Source organism: Thunnus thynnus, chromosome 6 (assembly GCF_963924715.1).
Source record: "Thunnus thynnus chromosome 6, fThuThy2.1, whole genome shotgun sequence".
Lineage (NCBI taxonomy): Eukaryota > Metazoa > Chordata > Actinopteri > Scombriformes > Scombridae > Thunnus > Thunnus thynnus.
This window is the reverse complement of record NC_089522.1, coordinates 31,122,740-31,136,831: the sequence shown is the minus strand read 5'-3', so window position 1 is coordinate 31,136,831 and position 14,092 is coordinate 31,122,740. Positions and strand designations below refer to the sequence as shown.

At 40.9% G+C, this 14,092-nt stretch overlaps 1 long non-coding RNA gene across 2 annotated transcripts in view; it reads right to left on the bottom strand.

Moving 5' to 3' along the window:
- Positions 1-13,574, bottom strand: part of LOC137185105 (uncharacterized) — a 67,243-nt gene extending 53,669 nt beyond the window's left edge. Inside the window, exon 1 of one of the 2 annotated variants that reach the window (XR_010928754.1) lies at positions 12,964-13,574. This is a non-coding gene — a long non-coding RNA (uncharacterized lncRNA). The remainder of the gene's footprint in view (positions 1-12,963) is intronic. The other variant, XR_010928755.1, reaches the window with a different exon arrangement.
- Positions 13,575-14,092: the final 518 nt, after the last annotated feature.

Genomic DNA, 14,092 nt, shown 5'->3' with positions numbered 1-14,092 from the left:
ATTTTTAAGTCTGACTTTAACTTTCTCCCCAAAAGATAAAACAAATATTTGATCAGGAACAAAGTGCGTTTCATGCTTGTGTGCCTGCACGTGTTTCCTTCGTGCATGACTACAAGGCTTCCAAAAACTGTACGATCACGTGTGTGTTGTTGTTTTTTTTTTGTTTTTTTTTAGGAGAATCTGCACTGACTTCTAAACATTTGACCTTTGACCTTGCTGGTTGAACTCCGTGTGCAGAAAAAAACATCCTGTTCGTCTTCTTTCAGTTTGCTAACCAGGAATGTCATCCGAGTACTTGAAACTGTATCTAGGAGACAAAAACAAAAAGATTCATCCCAACAAACGAACCATCACATAAAACCTGGAACTACTTTCTACAAGAGAAATAGTCCCCATGACAACAGCAGACAGTCCGTTCTAGAGCTGATATTATATCATTAATTATTCAATTAACTGATTAGTTGATCGACAGCAAACTTATCAGCAACAATATTGATTTCTTATGTTTCTCAGATGTGAATATTTCTGGTTTTCTTTGTTCTATAACTGTAAAACTGTCAAAACAAACTATTTCACTTCCTTTCACAATGGAAATGAATAATCAAATAGTTGGAAAATGATCCAAAAATGAATCTACAATGACAGTAATCACTCATTATCTCAGTATTCTTAATAATATCATGATCGATCTCAAGCCTGATAACCAGGAAGACAAGACGTCACCTTCAGATCTGTTCAACTCTGACGGGTGTTTTGTAATATTTTGAGATATTTTATAGAGCAAAAAATTAATTAGAAAACTGAGAAAACAATCTGCATAACAAAAATAATCATTACTTTCAGTTACGATGTGTTCCTTGGACACACTGACATTGTTAAGTGCTGTGAGCATTAAATACACACACACAAAAACCCAAAACATCCCTGGTAGAGATGGAAATCTCAAAGACAGATTATCATAACCTCAGCAGAAAAAACTTAAACTATCTGCACGGTTAGAAACCGCTGGAGGATGACTGAGACAAAGAACCGACTCTTTGACGCACTGAATACAGAAGTGAAAAAGGGAAAAGAAACTAAACTGCTCACATTAAAAAATGTGGACTCGCACTAAAGACATGCAAATACCTCCCCTGCACACACACACACACACACACACACACACACACAAATACTGAGTCAGCACTTCCACAGAGCTACCTACTGCAGATCTGGCTTTGCACGTGACTCACACTATCTGCACACCTTGTTCTCTTACGGTGGAACAAAAAAACATTAAAAAAAACACAACAAAGAGACAGGTAGGAGTGGATATCACCTCCGAGAAACATCTGGGAGCAAAGTCATGCAAACATAAACACGATCTGACCGGAAAAACCACTTTGATAGACCTCAGAGTTGAGAAAAACATTCACCAGACCGACAAACATGTTTTTGAAATGGACCAGTTGGTTTGGATCGCTGCCTAGAACATTCAGAACATATAAAGACAACCTCACTAATCTTCATGGCAGCTCTTCCTCAAAAAAGGTCAAATATGGCGTGAGGCAAAATAAAATGATGAATACTTCCATGGAGCTAAGTTTCAAGTTAAGTATGATAAGATTAACACAGTTCCTTAAATGCAGTTTGGCTCAGTGTAGCGTAAATAAATAGACTATTAAAGATTATCGTCATACAAATAAATGTCTGCTTGTCTTCGTAGGTTGTTTAGTTCCTCTATCGGCAGGACGTCATCATGTGTCAGTGCTTTCCGAAACCATTACACATCACTGTTAAACAATAATGATGTTTGGGTTACAATGATCACTTTGTTAACATGTAGCGTGGGATGAAGTTCCTGAAAAAGTTAGGCCACTACAATAATAACCACAGGGTTAAGGTCAGGAGACGATCATTAGTTAAATAAAACATGACTTCATCAGTTTCAGGAAGGATCATAGTTTGTGTTATAATTCCTACGGTCGCTAGAGATCTTTGTCACATGAACGTATAAGTGACATTTTTAGGGATTTGTTGAAACGACTGATGCTGTTGTCTTTGCTCGATAGGAAAGTCTGTGATGGAAGTGATGGAAAATGAAGAACTGGTTAGTTAGCGTGACCAGTGATATCACGAGCAGTGATACTTCCTCATTCAAAATCTCTAAATTGACATTTGTAGTGACGTAAATAACCAAGAATCCATCCTTAGAACATAACTTTATATCTTCACTTCATATGTTTAGACGAGGATGTCATTTTTTTTTTTTTAAAAAAACAACTATCTAATATTTTTGTTTATTCAAGATTGCAGTTATTTTGGTGGCCTTTAACAAACAACATTTCCCACAAACCCCACACCATCGCAGGTTACATGTCACGGCTCGACTGTGGAGGAATCGATGGGTTGCAGGTAGCTCAGACACGTCTGTAATAACAGCAGGACAGAGAGGGATGAACAGTGTGGACGTTTAAAAAAACAGCAGAGATTACAGCTACGACTGTGTTAGGAAGTTACGATGGTGAACGACAAGGTACCCACACTGTGAGCTGTGGTGTTTGTAGTGTTTCAACTTCCAAACACAAGCGCTGTAGTGCACGCCGCACCCCAAGAACATGATTCATCTCTTCATAAAGACAGATGAAAGACACGCTGAACGACAGATTACATAGAGTTACATATAGGGATGCATGATATTATCGGCACGTCATCGGTATCGGCTGGTAAAAGCTCTAAAATGAAATATCGGCATCGGGGAATTCTGCCGATTATGAGAGGCCGATACGTTGCCTTCTCCTCCGCCGCCGCCTGACTGTGCTTCCCTCCACGGACGTTAGCCTTTAGTGTTAAAAAAATGACTTCTTAATGACTATTAAACAATAGAGACCGGAGCCAAAGTATCAACATTTAACAGAATTTATTTTCTTGTACAAGAAGGAGCGTTTCATAATGTAACACGCAGGATGAGGTTACAAAGAATAAGGCTCCTCTTGCCCAACTGACCCCCAGATGACACGTCCCACCTTGTCTCCAACGAATTTTAATTTCTACATCTTCCTCTTTACAAATATAATGCTGAACTTCCTTTAACCTCAGCTGATGAGTCTGCTGATGTTGCAGTACAAGACAGGAACAATTTATCATGATCTAGATAAAATAGTAACACTCATACACAGTGTAATCATAATTTTTATAACAGTTAGCCCCGGCTCTCCATGTGGATCCAACTGGAGCACCGAGTACCGGTTTGTTATTCAGGTTAAAGTGGGAAGAAGCAGCTGGTCTGACGGGTGGCTGAGTGGAGCGCAGCCTGGGGAGGAAACACCGGGACCGTCAGGGTGAAACAGTCGGTCGGCAACCAGCGTATTAGGTGCATTACTGCCACCTTCTGCTCCGGAGTGTGGACCAGAGATTAAATCCTACACATTAATCCTGTCTGTCTAACAAACTCAATGAAAACTCAGGTTCATTTAGTTTTAATGCTGAGCTCCTGAACTCCAGTCTTCCTAAGTTCTTCCTTCATATATTGTCTTTCTTGATCATACTTAGTATGCTTGCATGCATAATAGTCTCCTCAGCCAGCTGGAAAAAAATGTGTATAATCGGCAATCGGCCACAGTGAGTTGGAAATGTGGGCATATCGGATATCGGCAAGAAATCCTGTCAACAACTCTGCACTGTTTGAATGACAGGTGGTCTCTAAGCAACAAGCTCTGAACAACAAAGATGGACTGCTTTCCAAAATTACACCACTTTCAAATGTAGGTTAGTTTTACAGCACGGAGGCCAACCACTACAGCGGTTATGCTTGCTTGCTTCTTCCTCTTTTTTTCTTTATTTCCTGTCTTCTCTTCTATCTGTTGTGTCAAAGTCATATAAGAACGGAAACAGAAAAAGGTTTTTCTTTCTCTCTTTCAGATCTGCCCCCCATTGCGGAGCCGATGAAGCCTGACTTCAGCTGTCAGAACGACTCTGTCAGACACAAACAGAGACAAGTCACCCTCTGGGTCACCATGGCAACACCTACTGGTAAACATCACACATATACACACACACACGCAGTGCATGCATAAATCCTTACATACACTACAAAGTATCTGCTGCTTTAGACTCCTCTGTGAAGGCTTTCGACAAAATTTGAGAAGCTGGCTGCAGAGTTTTGTTTCCATAGTGAGGTCGGCCACTGGTATTGAGTGATAAGACCTGGCTCATAGTCGGAGTTCCAGTTCATCCCAGTTGAGTTGGATGGGGTTGAGGTCGGGGCTCTGTGGAGAGCCTTCCCAACATTTTTGGGAGCACACTAGTGTCAAAAATATCAATAGGTCAAACCACAAAAAACAGCACCAGAAAGTACATAAAAGTACGTGCCAGGGAACACAACGTGATTTAGCCAAATACGATATGTTCCTGGATCAACATCCAACATTGTGTTCCTGGATCAACACTGTAATCAACCAATCACAGCCCTCTGACATCATCAGTGTGCTGCTCCTCTGCTTTTTTTTTTTTTTTTTAAAAGAACACGTTGTGCCTGTCAGGAGTGTCAATTAACTGACTGACAAAAAATTAATTGCCAACCATTTTGATCACCAAAAAGCTTTAAGCTGCTCAAACAAACAAAGACCACCTGGCGGGGTGGGGGGGGGTACCAGAAGCTCAAAACAAGAGTCAATAGCAACAGCAGAATAAGCTGTTTGGCACTGCCAGAGAGGATTTGGCAAATTTTTCATGGGCACAACCCACATACTCAGCTCTGCTGCTCATCCCACAAATGCATGTTCATTACAAATGTGGCACCATTTAAAAAGGGAAATAAACAGGCTTTCCAACCGTATAAGATTTATTGCCAAGAAGCAACAAAGAAATAATCTACCAAACACACATTTCCTTGCTTTTTGTGCTTTGTTTATATCAACATCACTAATGTTGTAAATGCACTTCAAACGCATTAGTTTATGACAGCAGTCTGTTGTTAACTAATGCTATCTTATGAGTGTTTAGTCATAATGTTCAGTGAGAGTCTAAACTTCCTGTGTCAAGATCACACACACACACACACACACACTTCACCTTCTTCCTCTTCAGCTCTGCTAGTGTTTATTAGTGATGTGGAGACGGTGTGTAGTGGGGAAGACTACCGGCCTGTGAGAGCCCAGAATAAATGTTATTATGTTCTTTGTGCAGTTACGAATTTCTCAACCCAGCAGATAACACTTACAACACAGTTCTTACATCTTATGAACTTTCAAAATATCAACAGGTGCATAGAATCGAAGAGACACGGACACTGAGCTGCATTTAGTAATTTCCCTGGAACAACCTACATTTACACTATTAAATTAGAGTCCAACAAAGCTGCAGTATACAGTATTTAGTGAATAACATGCAAGACGATCATAGTGTGAAGTCATTTAACCATATATTAGCACTAATAGTAGGATTATCGTAATAATACCGTTTACTGTGATATTTTTAACCTACAATATTTGAGGCGTGTAAGTTTAATGCCGGCACATCCCTACACATGGCACACATGTTGTGTATATATAAAGACATGCCTGTATGCTCAGTAAGTAGGTCAACATACAGCACATAAATATTATGCAATCAACAGGCAGGCAGGACCCTACACACACACACACACACACACACACACACACACACACACACACACACACAGTCAGACTAGAGAGGTCTTTAAAGCCTGGTTAAGTCCAACTAGTTTGATTCGGCCTTGTTCAGAATTAAATGGCTGACGTTATTCTATATTTTTCTTACTGTAAAAACATTTAAAACCAACGACGCCAGTGTCCATCTCTAAATACTTTCTGATTTCCTGACCCCTGTCTGTTGCACTCAGCCCCCAAGCTTATTGGTTTCTAATGTGAATCTTTAAAAATGGCTTACAAATAGATAGTTTCTTTTCTCATTAAATGAGAACAACAGCTGGACACTGTAGTTTGTAGCAAACGTTACTCAAACAAGAGCACATTTACTGTACTGGAAACTATTTCCAGCTGTGTATGTGACCTAGAAAAAATGTGCAACGTAGGAGGACAACCTACCACTCGACTCCTAAAATGATCCTTCTATATCATAAAATAAAATATTAGAATATAAAAGTATTCATTGTTGATTTCTTTTTTGTACATTGAGCATATAAAACAAACATCTGAGACTATTTTTTGTTGTTTTAGGACTCATATGAGACTCTTTATCTTCCCCAGGTATACCAGGAACCAAAGGATTATGGGTCAACATTGCCCTCGGCTCATCTTCTTTTAACTTCCCCACCTCCAAACCAACCAACCCTGCCGATCGGGGTGTCAAGTAGAAGGAAACAAGCGCACCTCATTGGTTCATTGACTGAAAGGAAGTTAATAAATCACTTCCCATGATTCAGCCCTCTTGGCTGCTCAGGATTTGACCCGTGTGGGTCAAAATGGACAAGAACAGACAAAGTGGACGAATTCCAAGAAAAGACACTTAAATATGACTGTAGCAGACGACAGTCAACATCAAATCCTGTTGGTCCTGTGCAGAATTTGGATTACAAATATGAAATCAGAAGCATCAAGAGCAGTCAAAAAAAAAGTTACCTTGAAAAAGTTGGATTTTTGTAAAGACTTCTCATATTTTCAACCACTTGCAGCCCTTTCACGGAGAAACGTAGCTGAAATTGTCAGAAATGTAAATGTATTGTACAAACTGTCATTGAAACTGAAATTCAAATTTACATTTGTTGAAAAGAAAAACTACCAGGATTGTTTCAGTGGGTCATTGCTGTTAAAATTTGTTGTATGCAGTGAGCTGTTTTAGCTCCAATCTCATGTTTGATCTAAATGTAACTGAGGATGATAATAAAATGATGGATTTCACAGACTTGCGTATTAAAATTTGACTTATTTGGACAGAGGTGTGTTTTGGTTTTTGGAGGAAGAAGATTCTGCTCGTCTCTGACCTCCTAAAAGAAACTACAGCATCTAAATAACACAGCGACTCTGAATCTGCTTGTGGGTAAAATGCTGTTGTACGGTTACAAATTCAAACTCAAAGAGAAAACAGCGACCGAGATCGAGGTAGAGGAGAGAAAATCAGCTCCTTCACTCCCACTTTGATGACCCTCCGAGCACCCAGTGACCTGGAAAAACTGCAGCGTGGGATGACGAACAGCCGCTCCGCTCTTCAAATGAGCCACAGAACAAATCCTCTTTTCAACCTTTCAACTCATGTCATGCAGAGAGGCCACTTTGCAGCAGCGTAGCCCATTGTTTGTCTTTCCTCTGTTTCATAGAGACAGACAGAGAGACTGAGAGGGGTGAATAGGGGACAGCGGTGGTTACACAAATCCATTTTACAGTCAACTGGGAAAATCCTCGCGTCAGGGTTTGTGCTGCACTACAGTCAGCAGGGAGATTTTTCTCCGCATGTCAGGAGAACCTTTATAGGTCAAAAGATAAAGGGGAGTTTTTATGGAATTGTAATCTGGGGGAACTGCAAAAGGCTGAAAAGTTATGTGGTGCTTGCTTTCTCAATTGTCATCACCTCCCAGTGCGAGTATGGAGGCTTCAGTGGGCTATGGGCTTCGGGTCAAGGGCACTGTGATGACCAACCCCCCCCCCTCCCCGGATGGACTTGGATCTAAATTTGGTCAGAAACTCCTCAGCTGTTTGAATGCAAGATCTCAACATAAACTGAAGGGTTTATAGTACAAATCGATGTTTAAATTCTATTCTATTCATTACAGCTTTAAGTATCCCTGTAAAGGAAATGTATGCATCAGCTTATCACCACCCAGGTCCACAGATTAGGGCTGCAAATAATGATTTTTTTCATTATTGATTAATCGTTTGGTCTATGAAATGTCAGAAAATGGCAATTGCCTGAAGCCCAAGATGGCATCTTAAAACAGTCTAAAACCCAAAGATATTTAATTATTATCACATACCACAAAGAAAAGCAACAAATCTTCACAATTAAGAAGCTGGTAACAATGAATGTTTGTCATTTATACTGTTAAAAGCTTAAATGATTGTCAATTATCAAAATAATCTACAACAGATGGAAATAATGTTGCCAATCACAAAGCTAATAAAACAATCAAAGGCTACAAGCTTAAAACTACATGTAATAAATCCATAAAATATCAAAATTTACCTGTTTTTTTACAGCAATGCAGCCAGAGTAGCTGTAACATAAGATGTAATGAATATAGTACCATGAAATATAGAGTACAACATAGTACAAGGTTAAACTGAAAAAAGACTGCCTATGAATCACAACTTTCAACACTGCTGCCAAGGTGAGTCATGTTATTCTGAATGCCGGTTAGCAGCACAGTCAGCGATAAAAAAGTGCAGCAATAAGCTCTGTGATATGTGAGTTTTGAAATTAGCGTGAGAACATAAGACCGCAAAAAGTCATGTGTCAAAAAAAAACTGTAAATTTATTAGAGGGATCAGATTTATTCATGTGATTTCACAATATAGACATTTCACAGCAGAGACTAGGAAGTTGCTTGCCAAACCATCATTACATACAAGACAAACTTCGATTGCGACAATCGACTGCAATTGTGCATTTAAATATGACTTTTTTGGGTGTTGTTTTTTTTGTTTTTTGGAGGAAGAAAGCCAGCTGCTGATCACTGACCTCCTACAAGACACCAACGGTATCTATGGTGACACCACAGCAAAAAACACATCTGTTTTTTTTTTTGTTTGCGTGGGCTTCTGACACCAACCACTCATTTTGTTTGTTGTTTAGAAGAAAGGTTCCCAAACTGGGATCCACAGACCACCAGGGGTCATTGAGAGGGCTGCAGGCAGTTCCCAGCAAAAGGATAAATAGATTAATCTCACTTTTATTGCACTAACTTCCAAGGAATGTATCCTCTTAGAGAGGATTCTTTCAGACAAAATCCTCTCAAACACAGGTCTGTGATCTATTGTGCATCTATTTTGACTCAAAAAGTTTGAGATTGCCTGGTTTCGCAAAATAGACGGATTTTTCTAGCTTCAATTTATGTCCATTGCTCACTTTTTGCTCCTCTCATCATGTCATCATGCCTTTCTATTTGGAACGCTCAGAATTTTTAAATCTGAATCCATGATTTGAAAGTTTTTGTTGTTTAAAAATTCTGAATGAATATTTTACAATTTTTGCTTTGATTCTTTGATAAATGTAATAGTCTGATTAAATAAATACATATGTAAGTATTGGCCTACTTAATAGTTAGTATGCACATTTATAATTTTTTTTCATTGTTCAACACAGGCCATTTCAGTAGAGGCATTAAGTATTTGACAATAGAATAGAAAGAATTCTATTCCACTTTTGTGCAGCACTTTGTAGGCAGGATGTTTTACTGGCATAATTAAATGGGACCTATTATGCTAATTTCCAGCTCTTTATTTTTATTCTGGGACTTGTAGCTTTGCACGATTCACAGTTCAAAAAACTCCTTCATCTTTTCCTGGCCCTTTCTGCAGCCCCTCAGTTCAGCCCGTTTCTAACAGGCAGTCTTCGCTCCTGTCTCTTTAAGGACCCCCTTCCCATGAGCCCACTCTGTTCTGATTGGCCAGCTTTCCGGAAGCCTGTCGAGGGGCAGCTGTATCAGAGTTGCGTTAAGTTTCCGCTGATGCAAACCCATCATTTCCTGCTTTAATGCTTCAAATTAAAAGCTACTAAATGACTAAATAACGAGTGACTTATCGTGAAGAATTTACAGGAAATGAAACGTCCTCACCAAATTAGCGCAGCTTCGTTAGCAGCGCTAAAAACCAGTCGACAACAACACATGGAGATATTTGGAGCCCTTTGTTCAGCAGATCAGTTCTAATGCAGGCGAATACGACAAGTAAACTACTTATTTTTCTTTGCAGTGCTGTGTAATGGAAAAACAACCACAGCGTGCCAGTTTGAGTCATGGGTCAGCATGACTACCCCCAAAACAATAGAAAAACACCATAATGTTAGCACTGCAGAGCAGATGATCATGTGAAGACATCTGTCATGAGCCAATGTCATAGACCCCTATGTTAAAATGCCCAATTTTACAGCAGAAATAAACACGTTTACACGTACAAAAAACGGTGTTGGTCTCTTTAGCTAATCTTCCCGTTCCAGACAACTGCATGGGGGTGAATTTTTATATAACTCACTGTTTAAATTTTATTAAGGTGCCTGTCCAGCCTGAGTTCTTGGCTGCTCATTGCTCTGTCTAAAGTGTCACCGTCCTTATCCTTGTCCACTGTGGTTTGGGCAGGACTACTGCGCAGCCTGATGTGTTGCTCAGGGTGGTGTCTTAGAGTTTCCTTCTCTGCTGGTCTCAGGTCCACCCGATTACGCCAGTAGAAGATCCCCTCCACATCCACCAGGTATGATCTGGGGCCCACCTGAAGACACACTCCTTTCCTCCACCTGCCAGTCCTGTCTCCAGGTAGAGGTTTCATTCTGATACCTTGGCCAATAGACAGTTCAGGCAGATCTCTGGCTGACTTGTCGTACTAGAATTTGGCTATTTGGTGTTTAGCCTGCAGCTTTTCAGGAACTCCATGATTGTGTCAGAGACTGGGAGAGGAGTCTTCAGTCTCTGAGCCAACAGTCTTTCTGCTGCCAGTCTTTGATGCATGCCCTCTGTGGGTGTGTCTTTGCCTGCTTGTCTGAACAGATCCATGCTAAAGATCTGCCATGGCCATGTGGGGAATGCACGTGACATTGTTTCTCTGTTGTTCATGTGAGTATTCATTGCATGCTGAGCACTGGCTCACATAGTCCTTGATCTAACCTTGCATGTTGGGCCAGTACAAAGTGTCTCTGGCCTGTGCGAACACAATGCTCAGGCATTCCTTTTCGATTTGTGCATAATTTTGTTCCGTTTGTGTTAGAGCCCGGGATGCAAACCCAACTGGCTGACCATCCTGTAGTAGACAGCAGCCAAGTTCTTTCTGGCTTGCATCACTCTGGATGGTGACCAGCTAGGTCATGCCATAATATCTCAGGACTGGAGCTGCTGTGACCAGGTGCTTGATTTCCTCAACTGCTGTGTCATGCTTAGGTAGCCAGTGCTATGTCACATCCTTGGCTCACATCCCTGAGAGAGACGTGGCATGAACTTTGCAAGGTAGGTCACAAACGCTATGCACTGCTGTAGCGTCTGTGGGGTGGGGCATTTCTTGAATTGCCCTGATTTTTTCTGGGTCTGCCGTGAGTCCCGTGGAACTTGACTTCTCTGACTTTGAACTGCAGCTTCTTTAGACTCAGTCTCAGTTCAACTTCTCTGCACCTCTCCATGAGTGCTATCAGCTTTGTATCATGATCCTGTATGGCAGCCTCATCTGTCTCCCCGCAGCCAACTATTTGTATGTCGTCTGCAATGGGTTCTACCCCATTGAGCCCTGCCAGTAGTTGGTGCTGTTTTCCCTGGTATGCTTCAGGGGCTACGGATACACCAAATGGCAGCTCCAACCAGCACTTCCTGCCCCAAGATGTCCAGAATGTGGTCATGTAACTGCTGTCCTCGTCTAGTTGACATTGTAGGAAGGCATCACGTGCATCGACAAGGGTGAAGATGCGAGCCTTGGGCAGTTTATATAATACATCATCAAGGGTTGGCATTATGTAATGAGACGTCCTCAAAGCTTGATTGAGTGACTTAGGCTCAATACAGATCCTCAGTTTCTCTGGCTGTCTGACTATCACCATGTTGCTAATCCACTTGGTGGGCTCTGACACTGAGGCCAAGTGACCCTCTCTCTTGTGTTTGTCCAGCTGGGCCTTAATTGCATCCCTGAGTGCCACATCCAAATTACGTGGGGAAGCTTGTACTGGGGCTATTTTCCTGTCCAGCTCTTCCCCTGGGAGCAATTCAATGGGGCCACTGAAGACATCATCATAGGTGCTAACGAGCTGCTGTTTGGTTAGGGGCTGTGTGCTGCTATGCTCTACCTTAAGAAGCTCCTCAGGGATGGTGAATTTCATTTCATCCAAAGCGCTCGTTGGTTTAGCCTGACAAAAGGGGTCTCTGATTGCTTCTCACTATCTCAAAGTCCAGTTTATGTGCTTTTCCCCTCACAACACATTCCATCTGTTCCCAATAGAGTATATTGTTTGGCCTGAGTACAGTACTAACTTGGTTTGGCTCGGTAGTAGCTTCACCTCAGGTGCCAGTCTCCTCTTGTCTTTTATACTCATCACATCACATATTGCCCCTGAATCTAGCTGAGACTCACCACTCATTCTTAGATTGGTGAACCATTTCCTCCCCTGTCTGAGAACTGGTCCTATGCTCTCAGTTGAGTAGATGTGGTCCTCAGTGTTGGTCCCGTCAATGACCTCGTGTGCCACAATGTCTGTTGTATTCAGCTGTCGTATGGCTTGGCCCAACAGTCCCTTATAACATATGGCTGTAGCCATCGCTATATCAGTATCTTTTCAGTTTATGAAAGTTAACTGTAACAGTTTGGTCACCTAAAAAAATTTTGTTCAATGTTTCGTTGTACTAAAAGACCCTTTCAGTACATTTTGTTTTAATGGTTTTAAGCCTGTTTTTCACTTGCAAAAAATTAGTATTAGCTGCTGGACTATAAATACACTGTGCTAACCAAGCTAGCAGCTAGCATTAGGGTCAGCTCCACCCTCTTGTCCATATATGGTCACTTCTGGCTCCAAAAATCCAAGATGGCAACGGTCAAAATGCAAACTCAAGCTTCAAAACCAAACGGGAGTCCGCAAATTAACGGGTGATATCACTGTGGCTACATACATTTTTTTTTTTTTTACAGTCTATGCTTATAATACGTCCATGCAGCAGATACCATAACATCAGCCACAAATATCATATCTACCAACAGCATTAGATAGCCAGTGACATTGTTGGGCAGCATCATAGTTGTTAGATATAACAGGCAAACAGAGAGCGGACCAGGCCAAGACACCTCACACAAAAACACAAACTAAGTTAGCATAAGCAGCCCTTACCGTGGTAAAGTGAAGGAGGGGTCCTCCTCGCTGATGGTCTCAAACAGCAGGAACAGAAACTCCTGATTTACGGTTTAAAATGGCGTTTGCAGCTTGTTGATATGACCAACGGTCGATGAACGATGTAGCTGTTAGCGGCAGTTAAAAGCGACACAAACATTAATATTCCTCTATAAAAACAGCCGTGTTGGTAGCTTATTTTGTTTATATAATCCTTCACTAGCGATAGTGGTATTAAAAAGAGTTTACGGTAAACTCACAGTAGAGTTAATTGGCAAGTCAAAGCAGCTGCATCACAAACACAATCAGAGGGCGGAGAACTGACGGTTTAAATAACCCGCCTCATTATAGAAGGTGCGTTTGATTGAGAGTGTAGCAGCTAAATATGGTCTGCCAGGTTAAAATAATGACGGACTTTATTAATGAAAAGAAACCGCTGTCAAGTTCAAACCAACTGATAAAATGGCATGAAAACCCATATGACCAACCTTGTAGTAGACAGTGTGTTTGAGATGATTTGCATTAAGTATATTTGACTATCTTCCCTTCACGTTGGGTCTACTGAACTGACATTTTTCTGTATTGTCTTCCAGAAGCACCCTGCAGCAAGCTTTGACCATTTTGTGAACACCTATTTATCAGTGCAGGCAAAATATAAATGAATTATTGCTTCATTAATAGGCCTACATCATCTTTTGCCTTTCTTTCTTTATGACTGTGCACAGCAGAGAGTAAGGGGAGCATGAAATAAATGCTGCTGGACTCCAAACCTGTGGCACTGCAAGCAATTCACAAGTTTATTTTACATTATCAACATTCATTCATTCGTTTTGTAACCTCAGGAAAGCCTCGGCTTTCGCTAGACAAATAATTCTGAGAGGAAGTTGAAGGAATGTGAAGTTTGTGTTGACTTTGGAAGCAGAAACGCATCTAAAATTTGTCCCGTTTCACAAATTTAGTTGAAACTTTTAATTTGAAAAGACAAAAAAGAAACAGATTGAATTGATTTAAGCCAAATTGGGGCAGGAGTGGTTTTTTTAATCCATGTGAACTGCTGGAACCAGTTTCCAGATGTGATGTGTGTTTAGACACTGTGCCAAGAGTTACACAACTGCACATTCTGGGTTTA